This window comes from Ceratotherium simum, chromosome 19 (assembly GCF_057802395.1).
Source record: "Ceratotherium simum simum isolate JZ-2026a chromosome 19, ASM5780239v1, whole genome shotgun sequence".
Lineage (NCBI taxonomy): Eukaryota > Metazoa > Chordata > Mammalia > Perissodactyla > Rhinocerotidae > Ceratotherium > Ceratotherium simum.
Genome location: NC_141918.1, coordinates 2685587 through 2699936, shown reverse-complemented (window position 1 = coordinate 2699936; position 14350 = coordinate 2685587). Strand labels below are relative to the sequence as shown.

General features: G+C 43.4%; 1 pseudogene; it reads left to right on the top strand.

The window, feature by feature from the left end:
* Positions 1 to 305: 305 nt before the first annotated feature.
* Positions 306 to 4860, top strand: LOC101391978 (E3 ubiquitin-protein ligase TRAF7 pseudogene; annotated as a pseudogene).
* The last annotated feature ends 9490 nt before the right edge of the window (positions 4861 to 14350 follow it).

Below are 14350 nucleotides of genomic sequence, written 5' to 3'. Positions count from 1 at the left end.
ATGAAAGATGAGGAAGTGAAAATGATCAATATAGACAACTCGAGTAGTTTTACTATGAAGGGACAGAGAAATGGAGTGGTTGGTTGAAAGGGTAAACATAAGGTTTTTTGTTGCTGGTGTGAATAATCTAGCCAAAAGAGAGAAATAGATTCAAAAGAGAGTAGGTAAACCACAGGAATGGAGTCCTTAAGCGGTAAAGCAGGAGTGGAAAGGCTCACTTTTCACAAACAAAGCCACACTCTCTCCCTTGTAATGAGGTGGAAGAAAAGGTAGGGGCAGCCCCAGGCGGGTTGGAAGATGTGATGATGGAAGATGGAAGCCGAGGGGAGCTCAGGACTGCCCATCTGACTGTTTTCTCAGTAGAACTGGAGGATGGACAGGCAGAGGCCGGGGAAGAATCCATCAGGGTGAAAATACCAAGAAGGTGAGGACTAGTTTTTCTTAGCGTGGGGAAGGGGGATTAGAGGAACCTCACAGAAATAAATGTCCAACTGATCTAAGCCAATTTGTTTAAACACAAAAAGGTTAATTTTAGTAGATAATAGTGGGCACCAGTGGTTGAAAGTGGGTGAGAGTTTGCTCCTCCCCTACAACCTTATTACCAGGTTTTAGTAAAAGAAAGAATCAGACAAAAATCTTCCACACATATAGACCATTATTAAATTAACATTTATTAGTAAGCAGCCCCCAAATAGGCCATATAGCCTGTGCTGTAAGGCCCTTTTTGGTGCTCCAACCACACCTCACATGAAAGGTTTCTTTGGGACAGATGAGAACGTCCTAGCGGCAGGCTTCAGTTAGCCTTATGGTCATCATCAGTCAATTAGAATCCTCCAAAGAGATGGCTGGGCACAGGACTGTTGGGGATTGGCTTCCAACTTTATTCTAACAATGAAGGGTAACTTACTGGACTCATGCCAAGGCAGGGAGTGTTTCTAGAATATTTTAGTCAATTCACAAATTTTAACTATCACTAATTTCACTAATGAATACCCACTTCTAATGTCCATTATCTAATTTAACCAATGAACATCCTTCTCTATCCTTCATTATGCTAATATTTTAAAATCTGATGTTAATTGAAATTAAAGATTATTGAATATTATAGTCGCTACCTCTAGAATCTGGCCTTTTTTATTGTGTTGACCATTCCCTACCTCCTCTTAGAGTATGTACTACAACCAGGCAATTGGCCACACCTACAGTGTAGCTCAGGCTCACACCGGCAAACATACAAACAAGTGTGCACGTATGTGCGCCAAAGCCAAAGTATTTTAAAGTAAGATACAGACTATACTGTACATAAAGTAAGATACAGACTATACTGTACATAAAGTAAGATACAGACTATACTGTACATAAAGTAAGATACAGACTATACTGTACATAAAGTAAGATACAGACGTTGTTGAATTCTCATTTGAGGTTTGAGGTCACAAGCTTCACTCAGTATTTCTACTGACAACCGCTAGGAGTGGGATCCCAGCTTACAATCAGAGACTGGACTTCAATCATTGATTAGCCATGAGACATTAAGAACTTCCTTAGCCTGTGGCCTGCATAAGCTTCAGTTTCCTCATATGCAAAATGATAATAGTACCTACCTAATGTGGGTAACATGTGAACACACTGAACAAAGTCATCCACTGTTTGTTATTATAGTTAGAGTGTTTGGGCTAACATCTTTTGGCTGGTATCATTTTGAAAGGTGCTGAACAGGTAACTCCATTATATTGTTTCTGAGTGCATTGTATCACTTCTAGATTGTAACCTCCTCCAGGGCACATGTCTGTGTGTTTCATGCTCTAAAACTCCTTTGAGTCCTACAAAACTGAGGCCATTCTGGAAACTTCCTTTCAGGGTAAGTGCTTATTAGGCCCACGGAGCACCTGCTATTGGGAATCTTGTGTAGCAAGTCAGTCTCTCTTGCTCTCTTTCTTTCTCTTTCTCTCTCCATCTCTGAATTCTGAATTCTGCTGCAAAGGCACATCTCACCCGTGCCTCCTGCTCTGCCTATAAACAATCTTTTTTTTTAAAAAAAAAATTGCACTTTGGCCCAGCTAGCTTGTCAAGCCAATTCTCTCTCCTCTTCACTGCTAGACTATATAAGAGGAGTCTCACTCACTGTCTTTCCACTATCCAGTTACTCTGTGATGCACTGCGGGCTGACTTCCTTGTCCACTGTGCTACTGAGACGCTCTCCCAAAGGTCACGGATTCCTCCCTATCACAGATCCAGCATCGCCTCCTCAGCGCGCATCTTATTGATTCTCTTTGCAGCCCTTGACCCTGCTGACCATTCGCTCTTCATTGCTGTGTGTCTAAGTGCTCAGGCAATGAGCGCTGGAGGAATTCAGACCTTGAAGATCTTTCAACAGCATCATTTAAACTGGGTTTAGCATCTGTAAAATTCAAGTCACTGATGAAAGTGCCTGTGCTCTTAGAATGTGCAACATTTATCATGACCGTATATAGAAGGGATTATATGTAACTTGCTGACACCAAACATACCTTATTTATCCTCTTAGTAGATGTGGCTAATAATTATTCTGAAAATGCTGTATTTTAAAATGGATGCAGGTCCCTTTCCTGGCTGGCAGCCAAGGGGACACAGTGAAGCAGGAGGGTGGCACTGCCACTCCCGGGCTGCCACAGGCAAGGGACGCTACCCGAGGCCCCTGGATGTCTCTCTAGAACGTGAGCTGAGGTCAGAGCGCCTGCTACAACCGGGTCTCCAGGAGCCTCCCAGACTTCCCACCTAGAGGTTGCCCCTGCAAGCAGAGTGGAGATGACCTTCGGGCCTGCCTTTTTTGGCAGTCATCACCATCAGGAAAGCTGATGGGACCAGTACTACAAACAGCACCACAGGATTCCCTCCTCCTCCAGCACCCTCACCTACTCCTCAAGGGATGAGAAGGACAGCACGCCCCCCACCAACACCCTCACTGCTCCAACTCAGCCTTCTCTGGCTCTTCCCTGCACTCCGAGTCCAGCTTGTCCCTGCACTCCACATTCTTGCCGCCCAAGGACGAGGAGGAGCAGGAGCCACTGATGTTTGCCGAGCAGCCCTCGGTGAAGCTCCTTGGCCAGCTCTGCTGCAGCGTGTTTAAGGACCTTGTGATCACCGCATGTGGGCACATGTTCTGTGGAAGATGCACCATGAAGTCAGAGAAGTGTCTGTGGACAACACCAAGCTGACCTTGCTGGTGAAAAACATTGAGGTGGCTGAGCCAATTCAGGAGCTCTTTATCTACTGCAGGCACAGCTGTCAGGTGGCAGGGTGAGAAGCCCACTGTCTTTGAGGTGAATTCCTGAGGGTGTCATCAAGCTCAGCACATGGCTGTGACTCCAGGCCTGTGCAATGCCCCAACAACTCCAGCTGCCTGTCCCTCCTTTAGATGAACCCGGAAGCCCATCTCAAGGAGCACAAGCACATCAAGTGTCCTCGCTCCAAGTACGGTGCACGTTCATTGGGAACCAGGACACATATGAGATGCACCTGCAGATGTGCCACTTCCAGGGCCTGAAGGAGTTCATGTAGCAGACAGACTACAGCTTCTACCAGATGCACGTGGTGCTGGCCCAGGACTAGGAGATCACTTTCCCAAGTTCCATGCTGGGCAAGCTCTCCAGAGGATTGACCAGCTGGAGAAGAAACTCGAGCCTAAGTTTGAGGTCCTGGATGAAAACCAGAGCAAGCTCGAGAGGACCTCTTGGAGTTGCAGAGAGACTGCCACCATGTTGAATGAGGAGCTGTCTCATATCAGCACGTGGCTGAACATGGGCATCCTAGGATCCTATGACTCTCAACAGATCTTCAGGTGCAAAGGAAACTGCATGGGCCACCAGGGCCCTGGCATCTACTCCATGGGTGACCTGCTCTTCAGCAGCTCCTCTAAAAAGGCCATCAAGGTGTAGGACATCTGTACCACTCACAAGTTCCAGAAGATGCTGGAGGGCCATGATGGCGTTGTGCTGGTGCTCTGCATTCAAGGGTGTAGGCTCTACAGTGGCTCAGCAGACTGCACCATCACCATTTACGACATCCAGAACCTGCAGAAGGTGAACATGATCCAGGCTCAGACAACCAGTGTGCTTGCTGGTCTCCTAGCACAACATGCTGTTCAGCAGTTCCCTGAAGGTCATCAAGGTCTGAGACATCAAGCGCACTGAGCTAAAATCAAAGAAGGAGCTCCTGAGCCTTAACCACTGGGTGCAGGCATTGGCGGCCACCCAGAGCTACATGTACAGCAGCTCCTACCAGACAATCAAGGTCTGGGACATCCAGACTCTCAACTGCATCAAAGTCCAGCAGACATCAGTGGTAGCATCTACCCTGTCACCATGATGAATCACCACAGTGTCTGTGGTACCTAGGACAGCCTCATCCAAGTGCGGGATATCAAGTCCAAGTAGCAGGTATGCACCCTGATGGACCATGTATGCCCTGGCCGTCATCTCGACACCAGACCAGACCAAAGTCTTCAGCGCGTCCCATGACCAGTCCCTCAAAGTCTGGAGTATGGACAACACGATCTAGGTGCAGCCCATGCTGCATCACCAGGGCAGCCTTACTGGGCTGGCCGTGACCTGGAGGCGGCTCTTCTCAGGGACTATGGACAGTGCTGTGAAGGTTTGGACCTTCACTGAGAATTCAGGCCAGGTCTTAGCTTCCCCTGCCGAGGCCTGCCTAAGCCAGATTGTCCACACAGTGGTCTCGGGGTCTCTGCCTGCCCTGTGGGGACAGGGGGCAGGCTCAGCCAGCCAGGCAGTGCCCTCCCTGCCCTACATCCATAAAGCCTCCCTCTGCTTGGTCCTGTCATCATTGCTGCCAGGACAATGCCCAGCCATCTCTCTCTAGGTGCCAGGTACAGTGCTCACATGGCCACCCTTTGTCCCCACCGTAGATGGACCATGGGCCTTTGTACTCACCTTTTCTACTGTTTTTAGACTGTATAAGTTTGATTACTTCCTGATTGAAATAAAAGGTGGACAGACTGTGAAAAAAATAAAATGCATGCATATTGACACCTTTAAAGATAAAAATAAGTTACCTGCTTTTCTAGTGTTTAGCTTATAATTATTTTTCCCAAGGAGGGACTAGTTCAGTTTATTCTGCGTTACTGCATCTATTACCAAGGACCTGGATAGGGGCAAGGAGAAGAGAGAGGGAAGAGCTTTGTCCTAAGAGCCCTGGGAGGAAGGCTGACCTGCTTTGTCTCCATAAGAGGATGGAATCATTCAAGTCTTCCCACACCAGGATTCATCAGAAAGTTCTCAGAGAAAATAATGAAGGTGGATGAGGATGCCAGGCCTCAGTGCCCAGGTTGCTGTCATTCATATCCTCATTATACTGTCATCCCACAGCCCTGCAATTGCCTCCCTCCATTCCTGCCCTTATGCAGTCAGCTTTTGTGTATTCCATCTGCTGCTCCCCTCACTACACCTGAGGCAGCCCTTGTCGTCTAATCCTGTAGTCTTTAGCCGACTTCCAAAATGAGATGATCCAGAGGGTAAATGCAGAAGATGGGAACCGCACTTAGATGACATTCCAATCAGTGTCAGCCTTATGTTTCTTTCTGGGCATTACATCCCTCCTTCCTAAGGTGAGGATAATAATGCAGGGAAACTCTCTGAGCCACACAGGCTGAATCTTGTGCTAACAAGAAAGGCACTTGTTCCAGACACCCAGAAGTATAGACAAGGACACTGGGCTCTTATCAGAGGTAACAGAACCTATTCTCCCCAGATCAAGGGTCTAATACTCATGGCACTGCCTACCTGCCCCTCCCAGGACTGGTTCCTTCTAGGTGTGGTTCAGCCACTCCTGGTTAGTCACTCGTTTTTATGGTGATGGAAATTCCTCAAGAATCCCCTTTGCCTGCCTGAAATGCAGAAACAAATCAACCGTGTGAGCAAAAGGAATCTGAGAACACTAAGCAGACAGTAGTCTATCTGTTACCTAACCAAATGGGCTTGCCTCCTGGTGAGTTAAATAAGACTCTACACCAGTGGAAGCTGTCTCACAAAGTAAAGTGTATTTGCAACAAATAGGAGGCCATGAGGAATCATTTTCAAAGTCATGGCGTCCCCCAACAAAGGGAAGCAGGAACTTTTATTTGGTTGGGGAATGAATATTCAAAAGGGAGAGGCGCATGTTCGTTTGCACGGGCTCAGTTGGAGAACATGCTTCCACATAATGAGGCCTAAGCTCCTCCTGGAGAGATCTTTGCATTAAAAATAAAGCAAAGGTCATGGGCGAAGCTCTTGTGATGAGGCTTGGTCAGTTTCAGGATGGCTGATGGTTACATCTCCTTAACATACAAAAGGAAAAGAAACAACCTGGAAAAACAGTTAATTGCTTCCAAATCCACCTTTGAGGTTTTCGAGGCCCCTAGTCCGTGACATGTCTACCAAAGAAAAGAGTACTTGATTCCAGAGATGAAGACTTTGCAAATTCCTATGCAGCCACCTTACCCACAGTGTCCAAGTCAGTTAACGAAACGTGAAGGAAAAGACCACTGCAGCCAGTGAACTTGGGATGTGACCCTGCATTTTCACTGGCTTCTCTTTTCACTCAATGTTGTTGTTGGGGCCCAAGGCAGCTACCCTCACCCCACAAAAAATATCCCACAATGACATACTGATTTTGAATTGAAGTCACTTAAGAAAAAGGGCATGCTGACTCTCCTGTCTCCATTCCTTCTGAAAGCAGGAGATAAATCTCCCACATGAAGGGTGCTCACCCAGAGTGAGGGAATTCTGGGCCCAGAAGCCTGCATAACCAAACCTTGTTAATTTACTAACTCAAACTCTGTTTAAATTCCTCACTAATTACATACCCTAAACCTAAGTTTCTTTGTTTTGTCAATTCCTCACAAATTTATTGTTTCTTTTTGTAAAAGATACATATACCACCTGCTTTGTTCACTCTCTGAGCATCATTTTCATGATTCTCCCGGGCACACAGAATTATATCGGGTTTTTCTGCTGTGAATTTGATCATGTGTCAATTTTATTATTAGTCCAGCCATAAGAACACAAGAAGGGTAAAAAGGAAATTTTCGTTCTCCCCGACATTGTTGTGATATTGTGATTTATAATAAGAAATATATATATTTGGTCTTTGTCCCCATTTCTGCCACAGAACTCCTAAACCCTTGGAATTACTTAGGATCCCACCTAAGGATGGGGGCTGGTTGCCAGGGGAGCCAACCATGTGATTAGAGGGTTGGAACATTCAGTCTCACCCCCTTGACCTCAGGGAGGGGAGAGGGGCTAGAGATTGAGTTCGGTAGTGTGGAAGATCAAGATTTGGCCACCCTGAAATCTATCTCTTTACCTTGGTTGTTTTCTCTAGGGACATTTGACCTCCCCCACTAACTGCCTAAAGAATTTGACATGGTAGCTCCTTCCTGGAACAGATCTATCATGATGGCTGTAAAGATAACGTAGGGTAAATGTTACAATAGGAAAGGCACCAACAAGCCCCTCTTATCAGAAGTTCTGTCTCTCTGGCCACATTCTCTGGATGACCCTACGAAGAGTTGCCAGACAATCATTTACATTTATAAGGGAAATCTCCATTTGTAAAGGTATCTCCCTCTCTGTTTGGAGAAGAGAGGGGGATGAGCTCATTTCTAGTGACTTATCAATGTGGAAGGTGAGGCCTTGAGCTACATAATAAACCTTACTCTTGTTTACTGTGCTTTAGTGGTAATCTCCTGTAACTGATTCCCCCCACCCCCAAAATCCTCCTTTGTCATTGGCTGAAAATGATATTTAAGATGAGAATTTCTGCTATTGTGTTGAGAAACGCAATGTCCTTGCTTTCTCCCATGTATACATGTTATTAAACTTGGTATTATTTTCTCCTGCTAACCTGTCTTGTTGATTATTGGGCCAGCCAGAAGAACCTTAAGGGAAAGGGCAGAGGGAGATTCTCTCTCTTCTCCCATCAGTAGCCAAGGGCCAATGATTTAATCAATCATGCCTGTGTAATGAAGCCTCCATTTGATTGTCCAAGCCAAAAAGGACAAGGTTCAGAGAGCTTCTGTGTTGGTGAACACCTGCAGATTTGGGGAGAGTGGCACACTCCGAGAGAGCATGGAAGCTCCATGTCCTTTCCCCATACCATACCCTGTGTATCTCTTCCATCTGGCTGTTCCTGAGTTATATCCTTTTACAATAAACCAGTAATGTGGTAAGTAAAATTGATACTGCACCTCTCAGTCTCAACTTTGTGTGCCCAATGTGCAATAAGCCAATCACTGAGACATTGGTGCTTGGAGATAGAGAAAGTTATTCGAATTGACCAAAATGAGAATCCAGGAGGATAGGTTCTCTCAAATCCACCTCAACAAAGGAAGAAAGGAGGGGGTTTTATAGAGCTAAGGGGCTTGGCAAGAGGAGTTTCAGAGAAACAAAGGGGAAATCCATGTTTCTTTCACACCAGATAGGCCTTTGGGCAATCTGACTTTGGGGTGTCAAAGTCAGCTGGGGGCTGGTTATCTGGTGATCATAACTTCCTTGAAGTCATTCTTTTTCTTCTGCAAAATAAGCTCATAAATCCTTGTGACCCTTGAGTCATCCCTCAGGTTAAACAAGAAAACAGAAAATTAATGTTAATCTTCTTTTCATCTGTGTCTGTATTGGGAACAAGATAAAAGGGTAATCACATTCTTTTTTTTTTTTTTTTTCTTTTTTTGTGAGGAGATCACCCCTGTGCTAACATCTGCCAATCCTCCTCTTTTTTTGCTGAGGAAGACTGGCCCTGGGCTAACATTCGTGCCCATCTTCCTCCACTTTATATGGGATGCCGCCACAGCATGGCTTGCCAAGCAGTGTGTCTGTGCACGCCCCCAGGATCCAAACCAGCGAACCCCAGGTCACTGCAGTAGAGTGCGCGCACTTAACCACTTGCGCCACGGGCCGGCCCCACACATTCTTATTGAATATTTACAGTAACCCTCAGGTACCTGGCTTCAAAATGTTTCTGTGAATTCTGTGAGCCGCTCTAGCAAATTAATCAAACCCAAGGAGGGGGTCATTGGAACCTCTGATCTGTAGCCAATTGGTCAGAAGCCTAAGTGACAACCTGGACTTGGGACCGACATCTGAGGGGGAGGGGGCACTGTTGTGGGACAGAGCCCTTAACCTGTGGTATATGATGCTATCTCCAGGTAAACAGTGTCAGAATTGAGTTGAACTGTAGGACAGCCAACCGGTATCTGAGAATTGTTTGTTAGTGTCGGGGAAACATACCACCCCCCCACCCCACCCCCACTCCCCACCCTCCTCACCCCACCCCACCCCCTGCCGCCACATCCACTGTAATTGGCACTGGAACCCATTAGTTGTTAATTTGTCTGATGATGTCAGTTACTTTCTTAGTATTGTCACCAACTAGTGCCCCGAGGAACTCAAGCGTGGGTTTGAAAGCATTTAACTGTTGTTATGTTAAGGAGACAACCGTAGCCACCCTGAAGCTAACCAAGCCTCCCTACAAGAGCTGCACCCATGACCTTGCCTTATTTTTAATTCAAAGATCTCTTCAAGAGGAGATTAAGCCTCATTATCATAATCTGCAGTGTACCCACTTCTCCCTTTTGATTATTCATTCCCTAACCAAGTAAAAGTTCCTCCTTCTCTTTGTTCAGGGATATCATGACTTTGGAAATGATTCCTCATGGCCTCCTATTTGCTGCAAATACATTTTACTTTGTGAGACAACTTCCACTGGTGTAGAGTCTTATTTAACTCTCCAGGAGGCGGGCCCGCTTAGTTCCGTAACAGTATCCAATTTCCCTATGGAAGGAACATAGTGAGGAGCAATCAAGACGACAGAGGCTTTGGAATCAGAGAGATCTGGGTTGAAAAGCCTGCTTCACCCTTACCAGTTGTGTAGTTGGGAAATATACTTCCATCTCCAAGTCTCAATTTCCTCACCTGTAAAGCAGAAATAAAAATAGTACTTACTTCATAGGGGTGCTGGAAAGATGTCATCTATGCATATAAAGCACCTAATGGAGAGCCTGGCATTTAGTAGGAACTAAAAAATTGTATCTATTTTGATTAACAAATGGAATAGTTTCTTTATGACATTAACTGATTCATTTTGGCAACCATTTCTCATTTCTACTGATTTCAGATGAAGGAAGACATCTTCAAAGACATACTGCCCTTTCCACCCTACCTTGTACATTTTAAATGCACCACTGAAATTCTGCCAGAAAATAAAGAGGAATGCTTACCTCTTTAAGAATGTATCATTATTGTTGACAGTCAACCAGCTTGAAGAAGCCCTTCTGGATTAGTTAACAGTGACCCATAATTAAACATGACAGTACTTAGAGAAAGACTCAATGGTCCCAGAAAGCATTGTTTCAGGAATAGTCATGTGTGGCTTAATAACAGGGATATGTTCTGAGAAATGCATCCTTAGGCAATTTCGTTGTGCAAACATCATAGAGTGTACTTACAGAAACCTAGATGGTACAGCCTAACCTAGGCTGTATAATACTAATCTCATGAGACCACCATCGCACTCGCACTCGCTGTCTGTCATTGACTGAAACGTCGTTATGCAGCATGTGTGTGTATTGAATGGTTATCATTCTTGTTTGCCTCCTAAATGGCAGTTATCAACATTAGTTACCCAGATTTTTAATTAAAAATGGGAAAATTAATAAGGTACTGCTGTCAAGAGAAATTTTTAAATATTTATTTTAATATAAATTCAATACCTTTATAATCATACATATGATATAGGATATTCTTAGGAACTCAAAGTAGTCTATACTACATTTTCCTTTAAGCAACGTTTTTTCTTAAGGAGACTATTAAGAGGAAATGTTTTTCATAACTTGAAATTGTTGCTTTCTCTCCTAAAGAGAGAACACTGACGTTTCACAACAGGGTTAGGAACATAAGTATGACATGGAGAGACACAGCAAATGGAGACAGAAAGTATTTTGTTAGCCCTTACCCACTTTCCAGCCCATATTTCTGAAGTGTTAGAAATATTTATATACGTATTTATGTATAAGTATGTATCTATTTTAAGTCCTCATATCATTTTTCCTCGATGTGGTTATTTAAAAGTAAATTGATCTTTCATCTAGTTCATTTCTCATTTTCAGATACACTGCTCTAAGTAGGATTCTACACCAATTTGATGATTCTAATTTTCTTTAGATATCACCAAAATAATCTGCAGTTAAAGATGAGAGCTGAAAACCCGTTACTCTATGCTACCTCTGGATACCCCAAGAAAATAAGATTAAAAGAATTTTTTTAAGTATGAAGCCAGAACAATAAACAGAACAAGAAAAGAGATGGTAATCAAGTTTTAGAATTTCTGCTGCAGATAGAACGACTAGGTCATTTTGACCAATCCTTCTGCTGAGGAAATGTAGGAAAGCCCGGTGAAATATAAAATCATCCAATGGAAAGAAATGGAGAGCAAACAAAATAGCGAAGCATTACTAAAATAGAGATTTACAAGAGGGCAGAATGAAGACAAACGAGCCTAGCTTTGGGAGCCACTTTTGCCCCAGAGCATTTTCTCCTCTGAAAGAAAATCAGAGACTGAACAGTGCTTTTGAAAATGTCTTAGTAGGAAGGAGACAGAAGTTGGAGTCCAGGCCATGGCAAAGCCCTGGTAAACTGCTCAGGGCTACACCCTGGAAACAAAGGCGAGCTCAGAGTGAACCAGGCCTCTACCAAGTGCAACTCAGCCCAGAATCGTCTGTGTAGTCTAGAAAATCTCCACCTCACAAATGGTATTCAGTTGATCTTGGAATGCTAGTAATCCCCCATGCTTGGAAGAAGCAAAGGAAAATCCTCTCTGGAAGGAGATATCCTAGACTCCGAATTCTTTCTATGAACATATTTTTTATATTTTTAATAAACTTTTTATTTTAGAATAGATTTAGACATACACAAAAATTGTGAAGCTAGTACAGGGTTCCCACATACCCTCCCTACAGTTTCCCCTAGTATTAACATCTTCCATTATTATGGTACGTTTGTTACATTTAATGAACCAATATTAATACATTATCATTAACTGAAGCCCATACATTATTCATATTTTCTTAGGTTTTTTCCCTAACCTAATGTCTTTTTTCTGTTCCAGGATCCCATCCAGGACACCGCATTACGTTTAGTCTCCATGTATCCTTAAGCAAATCTTGGCTGTGACTGTTTCTCAGATTTTCCTTGTTTTTGATGACCTTGACAGTTTTGAGGAGTACCAATCAGGTATTTTATCGAATGTCCCTCAATTGGGATTTGTCTGATATTTTTCTCATGGTTAGACTGGGTGTTACGGTGTTTTGAAGGAAGAGCACAGAGGTGATGTGCCATTCTCATCACACTAGATGAAGGGAGCATGCAAGTCATCAACATGACTTCCTTGTTGATGATGACCTTGATCAAGGTTATTTATATTTGTCAGGATTCTCCACTGTAAAGTTGCTCTTTTCTTCCTCTTTCCATATTGTACATTTTAGAAGGAAGTCACTGTACGCAGGTTGCACATAAGGAGTGGGAGTTATGCTCTACCTCCTGGAGAGTGGAGTATCTACATAAATGATTTGGAATTGTTCTGCACGGGATATTTGTCTATTCTCTCTCATTTATTTATTTATTCAATAATTTATCTCTATCAGTATGGACTCATGCATATTTATTTTACACTTGGTATTATAATCCAATATTACATTGCTTTTTTCCTCAAATTGCTTCAGTTTGGCCATTGAGAGCCTTTTCAGTTGGCTCCTGTGTCCCTTTGACATGCCCCCATAACTGTGGAGTTTTTGTGTTTGGTTTGGTTTCGTTCGAGCGCTTCTTTACTTTCAAGGACTATAAGACACTCCAGGTTCATGTTGTATATGTCCTGCCGCAGTTTTAGAACCAGCCATTTCTCTAAGGAGTCCTGGTTTATTTTACTGAAGAATGGCAAGAACCAAGATCTGGTGCTAAGTGTGCTCCTTGCTACTGGGGTATCATTGCTTCTAGGCTCTCTTAGCTGATGGAGAAAGGCAATGTGTGTATACTAACCAGTACATATACACATATCCATATATATATAACACATATAATTAATATATATATATCCATCTCTATCTACGTTAAACTAAACATGAGTGTATACTGCTGTCTCCTACTCTACTCCATTACCATATGTATTATTTTTGCCTCTTCTCCTTGCTTGTCTGTAACCTCCCACTTCAATGGTGAGAAGCCTGGCTCCCTCCACCCACTCTCCGTTTACTTAACTGTTCACTTCCAGTATGCATGTTATAGTTGTTTCAGAATTAGCTCATACTTCAGTGGGAAACTATTTTTTTCAACTAGAGTACACTGCTAATGTACAGTTCCTTTTGTCTTTAGTCTCACAGACTCCATTCATTTCCAAAGTTACTTAGGTCAACTTTCCCCCACCCTCTTCAGTGAGATCGTTTCACACGTTTTTAATACAGTTTAGACTCTTTTGTCTCAGCCTGCACTGTCACAATTAGCGTAGTTAGGTGCTACCTAAACGATTTTTTTTTAATTTGCATGCTGTAAGATTCACTCCTCCGCTATAAAGCTCTACGGGTTTTGAAAAACGCAGAGTCATGCATTACAGTATTATACAAAATAGATTCACTGCCCTAATCCCCTACGCTTCACCTACTCTGAACGCACACCCCCCAAAACTCCTGCATCTACTAATGTTTTGCCTTTGCCAGAGTGTCATGTAAATGGAATGATATAGCATGTAGCCTTTCCGGACTGGCTTCTTTAATCCAGCAGTGTGCACTTAAGATTCACCCATGTCTTTGCATGGGATGATAGTTCATGCCTTCTTATTGCTGATAGTATTCCATTGCATGGGTATGCAGTTTGTTTTTAATCCACCTACTGAAGAACATCTTGGTTGTTCTGGGGTCGGCAGTTATGAACAAAGCTACTATAAACATTTGAGTGCAGGTTTTTGTGTGGACATAACTCTTCAAGTCAGTTGAGTAAACACCTGGGAGTGTGATTGCTGGATGGGATGGTAAGACTACGTTTAGCTTTGTAAAAAACTGTCGAACTGTCTTATAAAGTGCCTGTGCCAATTTGCATTTGCACCCGCAAGGAATGAGAGTTCCTGTTTCTTTGAATCTTTGCCAACAATTAGTAGTGTCGATTTTTTTTTAGTCATTCTAATAGGTGTGTAGTGGTATCTCATTGATGTTTCAATTTACATTTCCTAATGACAAATGATGTTGAGCGTCTTTTCATATGCTTATTTGCCTTATGTATATCTTCTTCGTGAGGTGTCTTGCTCAGCTCTGTGGCTCATTTTTAACTGAATC